Source organism: Eubalaena glacialis, unplaced genomic scaffold (assembly GCF_028564815.1).
Source record: "Eubalaena glacialis isolate mEubGla1 unplaced genomic scaffold, mEubGla1.1.hap2.+ XY scaffold_870, whole genome shotgun sequence".
NCBI classification, from domain to species: Eukaryota; Metazoa; Chordata; class Mammalia; order Artiodactyla; family Balaenidae; genus Eubalaena; species Eubalaena glacialis.
The window spans coordinates 25001-44569 of record NW_026871773.1 but is presented as its reverse complement, the minus strand read 5'-3'; the positions used below and the strand labels follow the sequence as shown (position 1 = coordinate 44569).

The 19569-nt window shown below is 60.6% G+C and overlaps 10 non-coding genes across 10 annotated transcripts; 5 read left to right on the top strand and 5 right to left on the bottom strand.

Annotated features, from left to right (window-relative positions):
• Positions 1 to 3593: 3593 nt before the first annotated feature.
• TRNAG-GCC (transfer RNA glycine (anticodon GCC)) lies at positions 3594 to 3664 on the bottom strand. Its single transcript has one exon. It is a non-coding gene; the product is annotated as a tRNA-Gly (tRNA).
• A 1681-nt stretch (positions 3665 to 5345) lies between these two features.
• On the bottom strand, positions 5346 to 5428 carry TRNAL-CAG (transfer RNA leucine (anticodon CAG)). The gene has a single exon. It is a non-coding gene; the product is annotated as a tRNA-Leu (tRNA).
• Positions 5429 to 6006: 578 nt separating this feature from the next.
• TRNAD-GUC (transfer RNA aspartic acid (anticodon GUC)) lies at positions 6007 to 6078 on the top strand. The gene has a single exon. It is a non-coding gene; the product is annotated as a tRNA-Asp (tRNA).
• Positions 6079 to 6931: 853 nt separating this feature from the next.
• TRNAG-UCC (transfer RNA glycine (anticodon UCC)) lies at positions 6932 to 7003 on the top strand. Its single transcript has one exon. It is a non-coding gene; the product is annotated as a tRNA-Gly (tRNA).
• A 4484-nt stretch (positions 7004 to 11487) lies between these two features.
• Positions 11488 to 11558, bottom strand: TRNAG-GCC (transfer RNA glycine (anticodon GCC)). Its single transcript has one exon. It is a non-coding gene; the product is annotated as a tRNA-Gly (tRNA).
• A 1677-nt stretch (positions 11559 to 13235) lies between these two features.
• TRNAL-CAG (transfer RNA leucine (anticodon CAG)) lies at positions 13236 to 13318 on the bottom strand. Its single transcript has one exon. It is a non-coding gene; the product is annotated as a tRNA-Leu (tRNA).
• Positions 13319 to 13896: 578 nt separating this feature from the next.
• TRNAD-GUC (transfer RNA aspartic acid (anticodon GUC)) lies at positions 13897 to 13968 on the top strand. The gene has a single exon. It is a non-coding gene; the product is annotated as a tRNA-Asp (tRNA).
• An 853-nt stretch (positions 13969 to 14821) lies between these two features.
• TRNAG-UCC (transfer RNA glycine (anticodon UCC)) lies at positions 14822 to 14893 on the top strand. Its single transcript has one exon. It is a non-coding gene; the product is annotated as a tRNA-Gly (tRNA).
• Positions 14894 to 15171: 278 nt separating this feature from the next.
• TRNAE-CUC (transfer RNA glutamic acid (anticodon CUC)) lies at positions 15172 to 15243 on the top strand. Its single transcript has one exon. It is a non-coding gene; the product is annotated as a tRNA-Glu (tRNA).
• A 4134-nt stretch (positions 15244 to 19377) lies between these two features.
• Positions 19378 to 19448, bottom strand: TRNAG-GCC (transfer RNA glycine (anticodon GCC)). The gene has a single exon. It is a non-coding gene; the product is annotated as a tRNA-Gly (tRNA).
• Positions 19449 to 19569: the final 121 nt, after the last annotated feature.

Below are 19569 nucleotides of genomic sequence, written 5' to 3'. Positions count from 1 at the left end.
CGGTGGCCACCCCACGCGGGTTAGGGAACGGAGGCAGAAGGACCCCATGGAGAGAGGGCGGCGGTGGGCCGCGTGCTGGGAGGTGCGAGGAAGGGCCTGGTGGTGTCTGGGTGGAGCGCGGGCAGGAGCGGAGTGTTGGCTGGCGGGGACCTGGCCCGGGAGAGCGGCTGGCCACTCAGGCAGGGGCTCAGCAGAAGCTTGGGGGTGGTGGCAGCACCTGGCCCGGCACGTGTGTACAGGTGGGTCAGATCAGGGGCCGGGGTGGGCCTGGAGTAGGAGTGCGTCTGAGGAGCACTGGCGGAAGTGAGACTTCCGGGCAGGACATGTGACAGTCGGGCCTGGATACAAGGGGAAGGTGGCGGGGAGAGGGGTCCGAGCCGGCAGGCTGGGGGAAGGGCGGGGTGTGTGAGTGGGCTGTGGGGCGAGGAAGACGGTGGAGAGGACCCCTTCGCGGTGGGGTGGCGGGGTGAGCGCGCCAGACTGGTGTGCTGTGCGGCAAGGTGGTCAGGCTAACCAGTGGGTTGGGACTGGGGGCGGTGGTAGGAGGCAGGCAAGAGAAGAGCAGAAACGGAGCGCGCCTCAGGGGCTAGGCGGGGTCCGAATGGGGTGGGGGCATTCTACTGCCCCAGAGACATATACATCACCTCTCATCGGGAGAAACCATCCGGTCTCAGGTGTGTGTGGCGGCGGGGGTGGGGGGAGGAGGGGTTGAGGTTGAAAGAGGCCAAAGGAGAGGTCCCCTATGATCCAGCAATCCCACTCCTGGGTACGTACCCGGCAATGACGAAAACAAGAGTGCAAAAAGGCACAAGCACCTCCACGTTCACAGCGGCACTATTTGCAGTAGCCAAGACACGGGAAAAAACCCAAGTGCCCGTCAACGGGTGGCTAGTACAAGAAGAGGTGGTATATATGTACTATGGGATATTACTCAGCCATTAATAAAAAAGAATGAAATATTGCCATTTGCCGCAACAAGAATGCTCCAGAGAATATTACACTTAGTGAAGTAGGTCCGACAGAGAAGCACAAAGATATGTGGAATCTAAAAAGTACTACCAATGAATCTATGTGCAAAACAGAAACAGACTCACAGACCTAGAAGACACAGTGATGGTTACCCGAGGTAAAAAGGAGGGTGGAGGATAAATTAGAGCTCGATGAACAGATACACAGTACTTCATATAAAGGAGATAAGCAACAAGGATTTCCAGAATAACGCAGGGAGTGATAGTCAATATCCTGCAATAACCTGTAGTGGAAATCAATCTGAACAATATTAGACATGGAAAAACAGTATCCCCCTTGCTGTACACCTGAAACAACTCAATATTGTTAATCAACTCTTCTTCTTAAACCACGAGTACTAGTACTTATAAGTAAGTAAGTAAGTAAATAAATAAAAACAACGACCAAAATAAACAGGAGAAACATGAGCCATCAGATGATCCAGCAATCCCGTCGTGGGTACACATCCGCCAAAGAGAAAAACTGTTGTTTGAAGAGATCCACGCACCCCCGTGTTTGCAGCAGCACTGTGTGCCGCAGCCAAGACATAGAAAAAAACCCATGTGCCCATCAACAGTTGGCTGACAGGAAAGATGCGGTATATATGTACTGTGGAATATTACTCAGCCATTTCAGAAAACGAAATATTGCCATTTGCCACAATAAGGATGGTCCTAGAGAACATTACACTTAGCGAAGTAAGTCTGACAGAGAAGCACAAACATACGTGGAATCTAAAACATAATAGAAAAGAAGGTATGTGCAAAGAGAAACAGACTCACAGACATAGGAAACACACTGATGGTTCCCCTGATGAGAAACGGGAGGGGTGGAGGCATAAATTAGGAGCTGCGATGAACAGATACACCGTACTTCATATAAAAGACATAAGCAACAAGGATTTCCAGAATAACACCGGGAATGATATTCAATATCCTGTAGTAAACTGTAATGGAAAGCAATCTGAAACAATATTAGACATGGAAGACAGTATCCGCTTTGCTGTGCACCTGAAACTAACTCAATATCGTTAATCAACTTTTCTTCCAAAATTACAGCTACTAGTTCTTATAAGTAAATGAATAAGTAAATATTAAATGCATAAATAAAAACAACACACTAAATAAATAGGTGGAATACGAGCTCCCATATGATCCAGCCCTCCCCATCGTGGGTACACATCGGCAAAGGAGAGAAACTGTCATTTGCAGAGATCCATGCACCCCCACGTTCACAGCAGCACTACGGGCCACAGCCAAGACATGGACAAAACCCAAGTGCCCATCAACCGATGGCTGGCACAGGAAGACGTGGTACGTATGTACTGTGGAATATTACTCAGCCATACAAAAGAGTGAGATATTGCCATTTGCACCGATAAGGATGGACCTAGAGTATACTCCACTTAGCGACGTAAGTCAGGCAGAGAAGCACAAAGATATGTGGAATCTAAACCGTACTACAAACGGATGTATGTGCCAAAGAGCAACGGACTCACAGACATGGAAAACACACTGTTCGTTACCCAAGGGGAAAGTGTAGGGCAGGGAAGAATCCGGAGCTGCGATTAACAGAGGGGAAATACTATACATAAAGCACAGAAGCAACAAGGATTTGCCGTACAGCACAGGGAACTGTATTCATATGTCGTGATAACGTATAATGGAAAATAACCTGGAAAAGGACATATAACTGAATCACTTGGCTGTACACCTGAAAGTAACCCAGTATTGTAAATCAACCGTACTGCTACGAAAAGGAGACGAAGACGAAGGGGGAAAAAAGGAGGGCAACGGGACAGAGGCAAGGGCAGGATCCTTGACAACGTAGGATTTGGAAAGGATCGGGGGAAAAGTGGGGAGATAGGGGGTGGGATGGGGGTGTCTGTGGGAGTAGGGTGGAGGCTGAGGTGGTGGTGCCGGTGGTGCTGTCCCGAGGGCTGACGCTGTTGGTGGGAGCAGAGGTTCAGGGGAGGGGGTGGTGTTTGTCGTGCTGATGGTGGTGGTGGCAGTAGTGGTGGAGGAGCGGGCCGGTGTTGGAAACGTATTTCTGTCGAGGGTCAGAACATGAATCTAGAGTGCAGTCTGCGATGATAGTGTGGACTTCTTTTTGAACTCCTCGTGCAAGTGGACGCTTTGGGGACTCTCCAGGAAAATGGGATGTATCACTCCCAGAGGTGGCAACTTCCTTGCTCCTGGTTGTGCAAACATAGTATAACTTTCGCAGTGCGGGCAGAGTGAGGCAGAGAGCTTGGAAACGTGGCGAAAGGTGAAGAGGTTGGGCTGTGCGGGTGCCAGTGTGGGGTGTTCCTTACAGCGAGAAGCGTGACACAAGCGGGGTCGGGGTAAGGACGAGAGCAAGGACAAGGAAGGGGTCTGGGCGTAAGAGTGGCTGAGCCCGCAAGGTGTCAGGTCCTGGAGGCGTGGCTCCCGGGTGTGTGTGGGGTGGGGGCGTCTGCGTGGGAAGGACAGGGGCCGGAAGGTGCGGTGGTGAGCGAGCTGTTGCAGGACCGGTGCCTTGAGTGTGGCAGCGGGGAAGCCCAGCTCCGCTGTGGGGCTGCGGGAACCAAAAGGGGACGCTGCGGCTGCATGGGCCGGGAATCGAACCCGGGCCTCCCGCGTGGCAGGCGAGAATTCTACCACTGAACCACCCATGCACCGATGGCCGCCGGCGCCCGGCGCTGCCCCAGCGGCGCTCGCCGCCAACCGCCGGACCCTGGTCACTGCTCGCCCCGTGGGCATGTGCTCCATTTGAGCAGGAGGCCGACGGGCCACCTGAATGAGAGGCTCCGGGCACGCTGGCGACCCCAGGGCGCGAGGCGGTCGGAAGCACCGAGGGACGAGGGACGGAGGGACGCAGGCGTGCTCGGCCCGTCCCGCGCTTTCTCTGCCGTCCACGGCCGCCGCGAGACTGTCGGTGTCGCCAGAGGAAGCCAGGAGCCGAAGCGGCCTGGCCCGCGCCCGAATCCCAGTCAGGGCAGGCGAGGCGTGGCCGCTGCGGCTGAGCGCCGACGTTCCTCTCAGCAGCCGCCCGGCCCCGACGCACAGCCCCTCTGGCGGCTGGCTTTCTTGCTGGTGCGGGGCGTGCGAGGGCGGGCGGGGGCAGGGATCGGAGCTCGGGGCTGTGCAGGGACCGCGAGCGTGGGAGATGGACACCGGGCACCGCCGCCGCCGCCGCCGCCGCCGCCGCCGCCGTCGCCGAGCGGCGCTCAGGCCACAAGACCAAAGGTGTCTGAGCCTCGCTTCTGCGCTCTGGCCCACCCCTCTCCCGCGGGGTCCCGCTCTGCTGCGTTGGTTGTGAGGAGAAGCACTTGGGCAGACTGGCTGCTGGCTCGCGGACAGCCCGGTGAGGGAGGGAGCGCGCCAGGGTGTGGTTGGGTCCGGCCGGAGCAGCGGCTTCCCCGAGGGACTTGCGCTGTGGCGCCGAGGTGGGTGGCCCGGGCTGGGGGCCGGACGTCTGTGGTGGGTGACAGGGCATCCAGGGCTTCCGCTCACTACTCACTGGAGCACCGTTCCCGGGAGCGACTCCTGCGCCAGGCCCCGTGCAGGGAGGGCCCCCTGTTGGCTGGCCAGCAGGAGGCTGGGCTGCACGCGGCCCGGCAGGCAGGCAGGCAGGCAGGCAGGCAGGCAGGCAGGCAGGTAGGCAGGTGTGGTCCGGCCAAGGTCCCAAGGCGAAAAAGCACCGAGGGCACGCACCACAGGCCGGCAAGACGGTGTGGCTGTGGAGGGAATGGAATGGGCAGGCGGGCCGTTGGGGCTGGCGGGAAGGACAGGATGTTGGAAAGAGGGAGAGCTGCTGGTGGCGGAAGTGGAAGAAAGGCTGTGAGAGCGAGTCCGCTGTTCACCGGGCCGAAGTCGGAGGGCGGGCCAGGCGTGGACGGGCTTTCCACACGCGGCCGTTCTGCGTGTGGCGGTGGGGGCGGGGTGGAGCGTGGGAGTGGGAGTGGGAGGGAGGGACGAAGGCAGGCAGGCAGGCAGGCAGGCAGGCAGGCAGGCAGGCAGGAAAACCAGCAGCAGCAGCAGCAGCCGCAAGCAGGTGAGGAAAGATGGGCTGCGAAGGACTGAAGGTTTTTCTGGTGGGGGTGCAGGTAGGAGGGGGCTTAGGAGCTGGCCCCTGGGGAGGGCGTTTGTCCGGAAAGCCAGTCGCCGGAGGGTTCCTAGTGCGCCGTTTCTGCCAGGCCCGCGGCCGTGGCTGAGAAGGTCCCGCGTCTGAGAGGCGTGGATGTCCGGGCCGGAGTTTGGAGAGGCCGCAAGAGTGCAGGGCGCGAACGGACTGGAAGGCAGTAAAGCGCTGCCATAGGGCCGGGTGCGTTTGTCGGGCGGGCCAAAAGGCTGGCTTGTCAGGAGTGGGATTCGAACCCACGCCTCCAGGGGAGACTGCGACCTGAACGCAGCGCCTTAGACCGCTCGGCCATCCTGACGGCGGGCCTGGGCGTGCGCGTGGCCGCTGGGCTGGCTGGGACCCGACGCGACGCGAACCCCGGTGCCCTTGGCGGGGCGCGGTGCTCCGCGCCAGGCGCGCGGCCGTCTGGGTGAGCGACAGAACGGGCGCGCGGCGGCCGACGGGGAGCACGGCCAGACGACGCGCCTGGCTGCGCCGCGGTGGCGCCCTCGCCCACCCCTGGCCCCGGACGCAGCCGGGCCGCGTCGGGCCAGCCCCTGCCGCCGACCCCCACCCGCGCGTCTCCTCGCCGGCCATGGCCCGGCGCGCGCCCACCCCCTCCTCGCAGCCTTGCTTTCCGTCTCGGGCCCCCTCCACCCGGCGCGATCCCCGCGTCGGAGGCAGTAGGCAGCGCGCACTCGGAGTTTTCAGGGCCACGCGGGTCCGGGTCCCTGTCGGGGTCGGGGGCTGCTGCTTTGGAGGACGCGGTTGGTGTGGCGTTGGGTCGGGTCGGGTCGGGCACGAGCCGGGCGCCCGTGGTGGGCAGGGGGCCGGAGGGCAGGGGGAGGCGTCGGCAGGCAGCCCGAGAGCGGCCGGGCGCGGGGGCGGTGGCCGCCGTCCTCGTTAGTATAGTGGTGAGTATCCCCGCCTGTCACGCGGGAGACCGGGGTTCGATTCCCCGACGGGGAGGCAACACGCCCTCTTTTGGTGGCTGGCGCCGCTCTCTGTCCTGCCGCCTGGCTCCCAAGGGCCCTTCTTCTCCTCCCTCCGCCCTCCGCCCTCCAGCGAGGCGCAGGGCGCCAGCGCGTGCCCAGCCTGCCCACCCTCGCCCCCCTCCAGCCACCCAGCCCTTCCTCCTCGCCGGGCGCTCAGTCGCCAGGGCCGAGCGACGGCCTCCTCTGGACCCCACAAGCGCCCGATGACATTGCGGCCCGCCCCAAGTGGCTGTCTCAGGGGGCTCCTTGCGTCGCGACGCACAGCTGCGCAGCTATGCACAGCGGCATAGGTGCACAGCTGCCGGGACGGGTGGGAGGCGGATGAGTGCCGTCCCCCTGTCGGTGCGGGGAGTGGCCTGGCCCAGCGCCCGGTGGAGAAGGGCTTTGGCGAGCCGGGGGCTGGAAGACGCGTGCCCCGGGGGCGGGGGCGGGCCGCGGCGTGGAGCGGAGGGCCCTGGAGCAGCAAGGCAGCGAGAGCGCCCCCCTGAGGCGGTCGGGCCGGTGGCCGAGGGCAGCTTCGTAGGGCTGGCGCGGGTGGGGCGCCGGGGAGCCTTGGTGGCGCCTGTGACGTCACAGAGCTGCCGGCCGGCGGGGCGTCGGGGCAGGGCTGCTCCAAGCGGCGGCGGCGGCGGCGGCGGCGGCTGAGGAGGAGGAGGAGGAGGAGGACGAGGAGGAGGACGAGGAAGAGAAAGGGGAGTAGGAGGAGGAAGAGAAGGAGGAGGAGGAGGAGGAGGAGGAGGAGGAGGAGAAGGAGGAGAAGGCGGCGGCGACGAGAGTGCGCTCGGGCGAGCCCGGTGCCGGCGTCTCGGGGCGGCCCGGGCTGTGCAGCGTTGGTGGTATAGTGGTGAGCATAGCTGCCTTCCAAGCAGTTGACCCGGGTTCGATTCCCGGCCAACGCAGCGGGCTGACCTTTTACCGAGCTCCACGGGCGGCCGGCCGGCCGGGGGCCTGTGAGGGAGAGCTGGGAGCAGGGAGCTAGCTGGCCCCAGCGGCTTTTCTTGTGTGTGCGAGAAGCAGGCGCGCAGTGTTCTGAGGGCGCTGCAAGCAGGAAGGACGGTAGGACACGTGGATTGCCAGGGGCGGCGCGTGGCTGGACTTGGAAAGGCCGGGTCTTGGCGCCAAGGTGGCGCCGAGCGGGTGCTATGGGTCCAGCAGGAGCAGTGGTAGAGCCTGACGCTCCCTGGTGGTCTAGTGGTTAGGATTCGGCGCTCTCACCGCCGCGGCCCGGGTTCGATTCCCGGTCAGGGAAGCCTTTCTTCTGCCTCTCTACCTCCCACCGTCCACATCCCACTTTTAGGCCACGCTTGCTCCGCGGCCTCGGCGCCCCGACAAGAGCCGCCCGGTGCCCTGCACCTCCAGCCCAAGCCCTGCCAGGCAACCTCCACCCTCCCTCCCCGGCCAAACCTTTTGGCCGCACTGGCGCGCGCCCACTCGAGGCCTTCGACGTCCCGTGTCTTCCTTTTCGGACGCTTGCCTCAGCCCCAAACACGAGTGGCCGGGGCCGCGCCTCTCGCCGCCGTGGCCGTGGCCACGAGCAAACGCCCCCGCCTGTGTCTGGACTCTCCATCAGCACTGCTTTTCCCCCACGGCGACAGCGGCGGCAGCGCCGACGGCGACGGCGGTGTCACACGCGGTGCCTTCTAACAAAGCCGGATCCCCTGTGGAAAGGAGCACCGGTGGGCAGACGGGTGCTTCGCACCACCGCAGCAGGTTTCCTGAACGCCCTTGCCGGTGCCGTGGGGGTGGCTGACAGTGTGGGATGAAGGTGTTTGTGGCCGCGGTCGGTGGCCACCCCACGCGGGTTAGGGAACGGAGCAGAAGGACCCCATGGAGAGAGGGCGGCGGTGGGCCGCGTGCTGGGAGGTGCGAGGAAGGGCCTGGGGTGTCTGGGTGGAGCGCGGGCAGGAGCGGGAGGTGTTGGGCTGGCGGGGACCTGGCCCGGGAGAGCGGCTGGCCACTCAGGCAGGGGCTCAGCAGAAGCTTGGGGGTGGTGGCAGCACCTGGCCCGGCACGTGTGTACGGGTGGGTCAGATCAGGGGCCGGGGTGGGCCTGGAGTAGGAGTGCGTCTGAGGAGCACTGGCGGAAGTGAGACTTCCGGGCAGGACATGTGACAGTCGGGCCTGGGATACAAGGGGAAGGTGGCGGGGAGAGGGGTCCGAGCCGGCAGGCTGGGGGGAAGGGCGGGGTGTGTGAGTGGGCTGTGGGGCGAGGAAGACGGTGGGAGAGGACCCCTTCGCGGTGGGGTGGCGGGTGAGCGCGCCAGACTGGTGTGCTGTGCGGCAAGGTGGTCAGGCTAACCAGTGGGTTGGGACTGGGGGCGGTGGGTAGGAGGCAGGCAAGAGAAGAGCAGAAACGGAGCGCGCCTCAGGGGCTAGGCGGGGTCCGAATGGGGTGGGGGCATTCTACTGCCCCAGAGACATATACATCACCTCTCATCGGGAGAAACCATCCGGTCTCAGGTGTGTGTGGCGGCGGGGGTGGGGGGAGGAGGGGTTGAGGTTGAAAGAGGCCAAAGGAGAGGTCCCCTATGATCCAGCAATCCCACTCCTGGGTACGTACCCGGCAATGATGAAACAAGAGTGCAAAAAGGCACAAGCACCTCCACGTTCACAGCGGCACTATTTGCAGTAGCCAAGACACGGGAAAAAACCCAAGTGCCCGTCAACGGGTGGCTAGTACAAGAAGAGGTGGTATATATGTACTATGGGATATTACTCAGCCATTAATAAAAAAGAATGAAATATTGCCATTTGCCGCAACAAGAATGCTCCCAGAGAATATTACACTTAGTGAAGTAGGTCCGACAGAGAAGCACAAAGATATGTGGAATCTAAAAAGTACTACCAATGAATCTATGTGCAAAACAGAAACAGACTCACAGACCTAGAAGACACAGTGATGGTTACCCGAGGTAAAAAGGAGGGGTGGAGGGATAAATTAGGAGCTCGATGAACAGATACACAGTACTTCATATAAAGGAGATAAGCAACAAGGATTTCCAGAATAACGCAGGGAGTGATAGTCAATATCCTGCAATAACCTGTAGTGGAAATCAATCTGAAACAATATTAGACATGGAAAACAGTATCCCCCTTGCTGTACACCTGAAACTAACTCAATATTGTTAATCAACTCTTCTTCTTAAACCACGAGTACTAGTACTTATAAGTAAGTAAGTAAGTAAATAAATAAAAACAACGACCAAAATAAACAGGAGAAACATGAGCCATCAGATGATCCAGCAATCCCCGTCGTGGGTACACATCCGCCAAAGAGAAAAACTGTTGTTTGAAGAGATCCACGCACCCCCGTGTTTGCAGCAGCACTGTGTGCCGCAGCCAAGACATAGAAAAAACCCATGTGCCCATCAACAGTTGGCTGACAGGAAAAGATGCGGTATATATGTACTGTGGAATATTACTCAGCCATTTCAGAAAACGAAATATTGCCATTTGCCACAATAAGGATGGTCCTAGAGAACATTACACTTAGCGAAGTAAGTCTGACAGAGAAGCACAAACATACGTGGAATCTAAAACATAATAGAAAAGAAGGTATGTGCAAAAGAGAAACAGACTCACAGACATAGGAAACACACTGATGGTTCCCCGAGGAGAACGGGAGGGGTGGAGGCATAAATTAGGAGCTGCGATGAACAGATACACCGTACTTCATATAAAAGACATAAGCAACAAGGATTTCCAGAATAACACCGGGAATGATATTCAATATCCTGTAGTAAACTGTAATGGAAAGCAATCTGAAACAATATTAGACATGGAAGACAGTATCCGCTTTGCTGTGCACCTGAAACTAACTCAATATCGTTAATCAACTTTTCTTCCAAAATTACAGCTACTAGTTCTTATAAGTAAATGAATAAGTAAATATTAAATGCATAAATAAAAACAACACACTAAATAAATAGGTGGAATACGAGCTCCCATATGATCCAGCCCTCCCCATCGTGGGTACACATCGGCAAAGGAGAGAAACTGTCATTTGCAGAGATCCATGCACCCCCACGTTCACAGCAGCACTACGGGCCACAGCCAAGACATGGACAAAACCCAAGTGCCCATCAACCGGTGGCTGGCACAGGAAGACGTGGTACGTATGTACTGTGGAATATTACTCAGCCATACAAAAGAGTGAGATATTGCCATTTGCACCGATAAGGATGGACCTAGAGTATACTCCACTTAGCGACGTAAGTCAGGCAGAGAAGCACAAAGATATGTGGAATCTAAACCGTACTACAAACGGATGTATGTGCCAAAGAGCAACGGACTCACAGACATGGAAAACACACTGTTCGTTACCCAAGGGGAAAGTGTAGGGCAGGGAAGAATCCGGAGCTGCGATTAACAGAGGGGAAATACTATACATAAAGCACAGAAGCAACAAGGATTTGCCGTACAGCACAGGGAACTGTATTCATATGTCGTGATAACGTATAATGGAAAATAACCTGGAAAAGGACATATAACTGAATCACTTGGCTGTACACCTGAAAGTAACCCAGTATTGTAAATCAACCGTACTGCTACGAAAAGGAGACGAAGACGAAGGGGGAAAAAAGGAGGGCAACGGGACAGAGGCAAGGGCAGGATCCTTGACAACGTAGGATTTGGAAAGGATCGGGGGAAAAGTGGGGAGATAGGGGGTGGGATGGGGGTGTCTGTGGGAGTAGGGTGGAGGCTGAGGTGGTGGTGCCGGTGGTGCTGTCCCGAGGGCTGACGCTGTTGGTGGGAGCAGAGGTTCAGGGGAGGGGGTGGTGTTTGTCGTGCTGATGGTGGTGGTGGCAGTAGTGGTGGAGGAGCGGGCCGGTGTTGGAAACGTATTTCTGTCGAGGGTCAGAACATGAATCTAGAGTGCAGTCTGCGATGATAGTGTGGACTTCTTTTTGAACTCCTCGTGCAAGTGGACGCTTTGGGGACTCTCCAGGAAAATGGGATGTATCACTCCCAGAGGTGGCAACTTCCTTGCTCCTGGTTGTGCAAACATAGTATAACTTTCGCAGTGCGGGCAGAGTGAGGCAGAGAGCTTGGAAACGTGGCGAAAGGTGAAGAGGTTGGGCTGTGCGGGTGCCAGTGTGGGGTGTTCCTTACAGCGAGAAGCGTGACACAAGCGGGGTCGGGGTAAGGACGAGAGCAAGGACAAGGAAGGGGTCTGGGCGTAAGAGTGGCTGAGCCCGCAAGGTGTCAGGTCCTGGAGGCGTGGCTCCCGGGTGTGTGTGGGGTGGGGGCGTCTGCGTGGGAAGGACAGGGGCCGGAAGGTGCGGTGGTGAGCGAGCTGTTGCAGGACCGGTGCCTTGAGTGTGGCAGCGGGGAAGCCCAGCTCCGCTGTGGGGCTGCGGGAACCAAAAGGGGACGCTGCGGCTGCATGGGCCGGGAATCGAACCCGGGCCTCCCGCGTGGCAGGCGAGAATTCTACCACTGAACCACCCATGCACCGATGGCCGCCGGCGCCCGGCGCTGCCCCAGCGGCGCTCGCCGCCAACCGCCGGACCCTGGTCACTGCTCGCCCCGTGGGCATGTGCTCCATTTGAGCAGGAGGCCGACGGGCCACCTGAATGAGAGGCTCCGGGCACGCTGGCGACCCCAGGGCGCGAGGCGGTCGGAAGCACCGAGGGACGAGGGACGGAGGGACGCAGGCGTGCTCGGCCCGTCCCGCGCTTTCTCTGCCGTCCACGGCCGCCGCGAGACTGTCGGTGTCGCCAGAGGAAGCCAGGAGCCGAAGCGGCCTGGCCCGCGCCCGAATCCCAGTCAGGGCAGGCGAGGCGTGGCCGCTGCGGCTGAGCGCCGACGTTCCTCTCAGCAGCCGCCCGGCCCCGACGCACAGCCCCTCTGGCGGCTGGCTTTCTTGCTGGTGCGGGGCGTGCGAGGGCGGGCGGGGGCAGGGATCGGAGCTCGGGGCTGTGCAGGGACCGCGAGCGTGGGAGATGGACACCGGGCACCGCCGCCGCCGCCGCCGCCGCCGCCGCCGCCGTCGCCGAGCGGCGCTCAGGCCACAAGACCAAAGGTGTCTGAGCCTCGCTTCTGCGCTCTGGCCCACCCCTCTCCCGCGGGGTCCCGCTCTGCTGCGTTGGTTGTGAGGAGAAGCACTTGGGCAGACTGGCTGCTGGCTCGCGGACAGCCCGGTGAGGGAGGGAGCGCGCCAGGGTGTGGTTGGGTCCGGCCGGAGCAGCGGCTTCCCCGAGGGACTTGCGCTGTGGCGCCGAGGTGGGTGGCCCGGGCTGGGGGCCGGACGTCTGTGGTGGGTGACAGGGCATCCAGGGCTTCCGCTCACTACTCACTGGAGCACCGTTCCCGGGAGCGACTCCTGCGCCAGGCCCCGTGCAGGGAGGGCCCCCTGTTGGCTGGCCAGCAGGAGGCTGGGCTGCACGCGGCCCGGCAGGCAGGCAGGCAGGCAGGCAGGCAGGCAGGCAGGTAGGCAGGTGTGGTCCGGCCAAGGTCCCAAGGCGAAAAAGCACCGAGGGCACGCACCACAGGCCGGCAAGACGGTGTGGCTGTGGAGGGAATGGAATGGGCAGGCGGGCCGTTGGGGCTGGTGGGAAGGACAGGATGTTGGAAAGAGGGAGAGCTGCTGGTGGCGGAAGTGGAAGAAAGGCTGTGAGAGCGAGTCCGCTGTTCACCGGGCCGAAGTCGGAGGGCGGGCCAGGCGTGGACGGGCTTTCCACACGCGGCCGTTCTGCGTGTGGCGGTGGGGGCGGGGTGGAGCGTGGGAGTGGGAGTGGGAGGGAGGGACGAAGGCAGGCAGGCAGGCAGGCAGGCAGGCAGGCAGGCAGGCAGGAAAACCAGCAGCAGCAGCAGCAGCCGCAAGCAGGTGAGGAAAGATGGGCTGCGAAGGACTGAAGGTTTTTCTGGTGGGGGTGCAGGTAGGAGGGGGCTTAGGAGCTGGCCCCTGGGGAGGGCGTTTGTCCGGAAAGCCAGTCGCCGGAGGGTTCCTAGTGCGCCGTTTCTGCCAGGCCCGCGGCCGTGGCTGAGAAGGTCCCGCGTCTGAGAGGCGTGGATGTCCGGGCCGGAGTTTGGAGAGGCCGCAAGAGTGCAGGGCGCGAACGGACTGGAAGGCAGTAAAGCGCTGCCATAGGGCCGGGTGCGTTTGTCGGGCGGGCCAAAAGGCTGGCTTGTCAGGAGTGGGATTCGAACCCACGCCTCCAGGGGAGACTGCGACCTGAACGCAGCGCCTTAGACCGCTCGGCCATCCTGACGGCGGGCCTGGGCGTGCGCGTGGCCGCTGGGCTGGCTGGGACCCGACGCGACGCGAACCCCGGTGCCCTTGGCGGGGCGCGGTGCTCCGCGCCAGGCGCGCGGCCGTCTGGGTGAGCGACAGAACGGGCGCGCGGCGGCCGACGGGGAGCACGGCCAGACGACGCGCCTGGCTGCGCCGCGGTGGCGCCCTCGCCCACCCCTGGCCCCGGACGCAGCCGGGCCGCGTCGGGCCAGCCCCTGCCGCCGACCCCCACCCGCGCGTCTCCTCGCCGGCCATGGCCCGGCGCGCGCCCACCCCCTCCTCGCAGCCTTGCTTTCCGTCTCGGGCCCCCTCCACCCGGCGCGATCCCCGCGTCGGAGGCAGTAGGCAGCGCGCACTCGGAGTTTTCAGGGCCACGCGGGTCCGGGTCCCTGTCGGGGTCGGGGGCTGCTGCTTTGGAGGACGCGGTTGGTGTGGCGTTGGGTCGGGTCGGGTCGGGCACGAGCCGGGCGCCCGTGGTGGGCAGGGGGCCGGAGGGCAGGGGGAGGCGTCGGCAGGCAGCCCGAGAGCGGCCGGGCGCGGGGGCGGTGGCCGCCGTCCTCGTTAGTATAGTGGTGAGTATCCCCGCCTGTCACGCGGGAGACCGGGGTTCGATTCCCCGACGGGGAGGCAACACGCCCTCTTTTGGTGGCTGGCGCCGCTCTCTGTCCTGCCGCCTGGCTCCCAAGGGCCCTTCTTCTCCTCCCTCCGCCCTCCGCCCTCCAGCGAGGCGCAGGGCGCCAGCGCGTGCCCAGCCTGCCCACCCTCGCCCCCCTCCAGCCACCCAGCCCTTCCTCCTCGCCGGGCGCTCAGTCGCCAGGGCCGAGCGACGGCCTCCTCTGGACCCCACAAGCGCCCGATGACATTGCGGCCCGCCCCAAGTGGCTGTCTCAGGGGGCTCCTTGCGTCGCGACGCACAGCTGCGCAGCTATGCACAGCGGCATAGGTGCACAGCTGCCGGGACGGGTGGGAGGCGGATGAGTGCCGTCCCCCTGTCGGTGCGGGGAGTGGCCTGGCCCAGCGCCCGGTGGAGAAGGGCTTTGGCGAGCCGGGGGCTGGAAGACGCGTGCCCCGGGGGCGGGGGCGGGCCGCGGCGTGGAGCGGAGGGCCCTGGAGCAGCAAGGCAGCGAGAGCGCCCCCCTGAGGCGGTCGGGCCGGTGGCCGAGGGCAGCTTCGTAGGGCTGGCGCGGGTGGGGCGCCGGGGAGCCTTGGTGGCGCCTGTGACGTCACAGAGCTGCCGGCCGGCGGGGCGTCGGGGCAGGGCTGCTCCAAGCGGCGGCGGCGGCGGCGGCGGCGGCTGAGGAGGAGGAGGAGGAGGAGGACGAGGAGGAGGACGAGGAAGAGAAAGGGGAGTAGGAGGAGGAAGAGAAGGAGGAGGAGGAGGAGGAGGAGGAGGAGGAGGAGAAGGAGGAGAAGGCGGCGGCGACGAGAGTGCGCTCGGGCGAGCCCGGTGCCGGCGTCTCGGGGCGGCCCGGGCTGTGCAGCGTTGGTGGTATAGTGGTGAGCATAGCTGCCTTCCAAGCAGTTGACCCGGGTTCGATTCCCGGCCAACGCAGCGGGCTGACCTTTTACCGAGCTCCACGGGCGGCCGGCCGGCCGGGGGCCTGTGAGGGAGAGCTGGGAGCAGGGAGCTAGCTGGCCCCAGCGGCTTTTCTTGTGTGTGCGAGAAGCAGGCGCGCAGTGTTCTGAGGGCGCTGCAAGCAGGAAGGACGGTAGGACACGTGGATTGCCAGGGGCGGCGCGTGGCTGGACTTGGAAAGGCCGGGTCTTGGCGCCAAGGTGGCGCCGAGCGGGTGCTATGGGTCCAGCAGGAGCAGTGGTAGAGCCTGACGCTCCCTGGTGGTCTAGTGGTTAGGATTCGGCGCTCTCACCGCCGCGGCCCGGGTTCGATTCCCGGTCAGGGAAGCCTTTCTTCTGCCTCTCTACCTCCCACCGTCCACATCCCACTTTTAGGCCACGCTTGCTCCGCGGCCTCGGCGCCCCGACAAGAGCCGCCCGGTGCCCTGCACCTCCAGCCCAAGCCCTGCCAGGCAACCTCCACCCTCCCTCCCCGGCCAAACCTTTTGGCCGCACTGGCGCGCGCCCACTCGAGGCCTTCGACGTCCCGTGTCTTCCTTTTCGGACGCTTGCCTCAGCCCCAAACACGAGTGGCCGGGGCCGCGCCTCTCGCCGCCGTGGCCGTGGCCACGAGCAAACGCCCCCGCCTGTGTCTGGACTCTCCATCAGCACTGCTTTTCCCCCACGGCGACAGCGGCGGCAGCGCCGACGGCGACGGCGGTGTCACACGCGGTGCCTTCTAACAAAGCCGGATCCCCTGTGGAAAGGAGCACCGGTGGGCAGACGAGTGCTTCGCACCACCGCAGCAGGTTTCCTGAACGCCCTTGCCGGTGCCGTGGGGGTGGCTGACAGTGTGGGATGAAGGTGTTTGTGGCCGCGGTCGGTGGCCACCCCACGCGGGTTAGGGAACGGAGCAGAAGGACCCCATGGAGAGAGGGCGGCGGTGGGCCGCGTGCTGGGAGGTGCGAGGAAGGGCCTGGGGTGTCTGGGTGGAGCGCGGGCAGGAGCGGGAGGTGTTGGGCTGGCGGGGACCTGGCCCGGGAGAGCGGCTGGCCACTCAGGCAGGGGCTCAGCAGAAGCTTGGGGGTGGTGGCAGCACCTGGCCCGGCACGTGTGTACGGGTGGGTCAGATCAGGGGCCGGGGTGGGCCTGGAGTAGGAGTGCGTCTGAGGAGCACTGGCGGAAGTGAGACTTCCGGGCAGGACATGTGACAGTCGGGCCTGGGATACAAGGGGAAGGTGGCGGGGAGAGGGGTCCGAGCCGGCAGGCTGGGGGGAAGGGCGGGGTGTGTGAGTGGGCTGTGGGGCGAGGAAGACGGTGGGAGAGGACCCCTTCGCGGTGGGGTGGCGGGTGAGCGCGCCAGACTGGTGTGCTGTGCGGCAAGGTGGTCAGGCTAACCAGTGGGTTGGGACTGGGGGCGGTGGGTAGGAGGCAGGCAAGAGAAGAGCAGAAACGGAGCGCGCCTCAGGGGCTAGGCGGGGTCCGAATGGGGTGGGGGCATTCTACTGCCCCAGAGACATATACATCACCTCTCATCGGGAGAAACCATCCGGTCTCAGGTGTGTGTGGCGGCGGGGGTGGGGGGAGGAGGGGTTGAGGTTGAAAGAGGCCAAAGGAGAGGTCCCCTATGATCCAGCAATCCCACTCCTGGGTACGTACCCGGCAATGACGAAACAAGAGTGCAAAAAGGCACAAGCACCTCCACGTTCACAGCGGCACTATTTGCAGTAGCCAAGACACGGGAAAAAACCCAAGTGCCCGTCAACGGGTGGCTAGTACAAGAAGAGGTGGTATATATGTACTATGGGATATTACTCAGCCATTAATAAAAAAGAATGAAATATTGCCATTTGCCGCAACAAGAATGCTCCCAGAGAATATTACACTTAGTGAAGTAGGTCCGACAGAGAAGCACAAAGATATGTGGAATCTAAAAAGTACTACCAATGAATCTATGTGCAAAACAGAAACAGACTCACAGACCTAGAAGACACAGTGATGGTTACCCGAGGTAAAAAGGAGGGGTGGAGGGATAAATTAGGAGCTCGATGAACAGATACACAGTACTTCATATAAAGGAGATAAGCAACAAGGATTTCCAGAATAACGCAGGGAGTGATAGTCAATATCCTGCAATAACCTGTAGTGGAAATCAATCTGAAACAATATTAGACATGGAAAACAGTATCCCCCTTGCTGTACACCTGAAACTAACTCAATATTGTTAATCAACTCTTCTTCTTAAACCACGAGTACTAGTACTTATAAGTAAGTAAGTAAGTAAATAAATAAAAACAACGACCAAAATAAACAGGAGAAACATGAGCCATCAGATGATCCAGCAATCCCCGTCGTGGGTACACATCCGCCAAAGAGAAAAACTGTTGTTTGAAGAGATCCACGCACCCCCGTGTTTGCAGCAGCACTGTGTGCCGCAGCCAAGACATAGAAAAAACCCATGTGCCCATCAACAGTTGGCTGACAGGAAAAGATGCGGTATATATGTACTGTGGAATATTACTCAGCCATTTCAGAAAACGAAATATTGCCATTTGCCACAATAAGGATGGTCCTAGAGAACATTACACTTAGCGAAGTAAGTCTGACAGAGAAGCACAAACATACGTGGAATCTAAAACATAATAGAAAAGAAGGTATGTGCAAAAGAGAAACAGACTCACAGACATAGGAAACACACTGATGGTTCCCCGAGGAGAACGGGAGGGGTGGAGGCATAAATTAGGAGCTGCGATGAACAGATACACCGTACTTCATATAAAAGACATAAGCAACAAGGATTTCCAGAATAACACCGGGAATGATATTCAATATCCTGTAGTAAACTGTAATGGAAAGCAATCTGAAACAATATTAGACATGGAAGACAGTATCCGCTTTGCTGTGCACCTGAAACTAACTCAATATCGTTAATCAACTTTTCTTCCAAAATTACAGCTACTAGTTCTTATAAGTAAATGAATAAGTAAATATTAAATGCATAAATAAAAACAACACACTAAATAAATAGGTGGAATACGAGCTCCCATATGATCCAGCCCTCCCCATCGTGGGTACACATCGGCAAAGGAGAGAAACTGTCATTTGCAGAGATCCATGCACCCCCACGTTCACAGCAGCACTACGGGCCACAGCCAAGACATGGACAAAACCCAAGTGCCCATCAACCGGTGGCTGGCACAGGAAGACGTGGTACGTATGTACTGTGGAATATTACTCAGCCATACAAAAGAGTGAGATATTGCCATTTGCACCGATAAGGATGGACCTAGAGTATACTCCACTTAGCGACGTAAGTCAGGCAGAGAAGCACAAAGATATGTGGAATCTAAACCGTACTACAAACGGATGTATGTGCCAAAGAGCAACGGACTCACAGACATGGAAAACACACTGTTCGTTACCCAAGGGGAAAGTGTAGGGCAGGGAAGAATCCGGAGCTGCGATTAACAGAGGGGAAATACTATACATAAAGCACAGAAGCAACAAGGATTTGCCGTACAGCACAGGGAACTGTATTCATATGTCGTGATAACGTATAATGGAAAATAACCTGGAAAAGGACATATAACTGAATCACTTGGCTGTACACCTGAAAGTAACCCAGTATTGTAAATCAACCGTACTGCTACGAAAAGGAGACGAAGACGAAGGGGGAAAAAAGGAGGGCAACGGGACAGAGGCAAGGGCAGGATCCTTGACAACGTAGGATTTGGAAAGGATCGGGGGAAAAGTGGGGAGATAGGGGGTGGGATGGGGGTGTCTGTGGGAGTAGGGTGGAGGCTGAGGTGGTGGTGCCGGTGGTGCTGTCCCGAGGGCTGACGCTGTTGGTGGGAGCAGAGGTTCAGGGGAGGGGGTGGTGTTTGTCGTGCTGATGGTGGTGGTGGCAGTAGTGGTGGAGGAGCGGGCCGGTGTTGGAAACGTATTTCTGTCGAGGGTCAGAACATGAATCTAGAGTGCAGTCTGCGATGATAGTGTGGACTTCTTTTTGAACTCCTCGTGCAAGTGGACGCTTTGGGGACTCTCCAGGAAAATGGGATGTATCACTCCCAGAGGTGGCAACTTCCTTGCTCCTGGTTGTGCAAACATAGTATAACTTTCGCAGTGCGGGCAGAGTGAGGCAGAGAGCTTGGAAACGTGGCGAAAGGTGAAGAGGTTGGGCTGTGCGGGTGCCAGTGTGGGGTGTTCCTTACAGCGAGAAGCGTGACACAAGCGGGGTCGGGGTAAGGACGAGAGCAAGGACAAGGAAGGGGTCTGGGCGTAAGAGTGGCTGAGCCCGCAAGGTGTCAGGTCCTGGAGGCGTGGCTCCCGGGTGTGTGTGGGGTGGGGGCGTCTGCGTGGGAAGGACAGGGGCCGGAAGGTGCGGTGGTGAGCGAGCTGTTGCAGGACCGGTGCCTTGAGTGTGGCAGCGGGGAAGCCCAGCTCCGCTGTGGGGCTGCGGGAACCAAAAGGGGACGCTGCGGCTGCATGGGCCGGGAATCGAACCCGGGCCTCCCGCGTGGCAGGCGAGAATTCTACCACTGAACCACCCATGCACCGATGGCCGCCGGCGCCCGGCGCTGCCCCAGCGGCGCTCGCCGCCAACCGCCGGACCCTGGTCACTGCTCGCCCCGTGGGCATGTGCTCCATTTGAGCAGGAGGCCGACGGGCCACCTG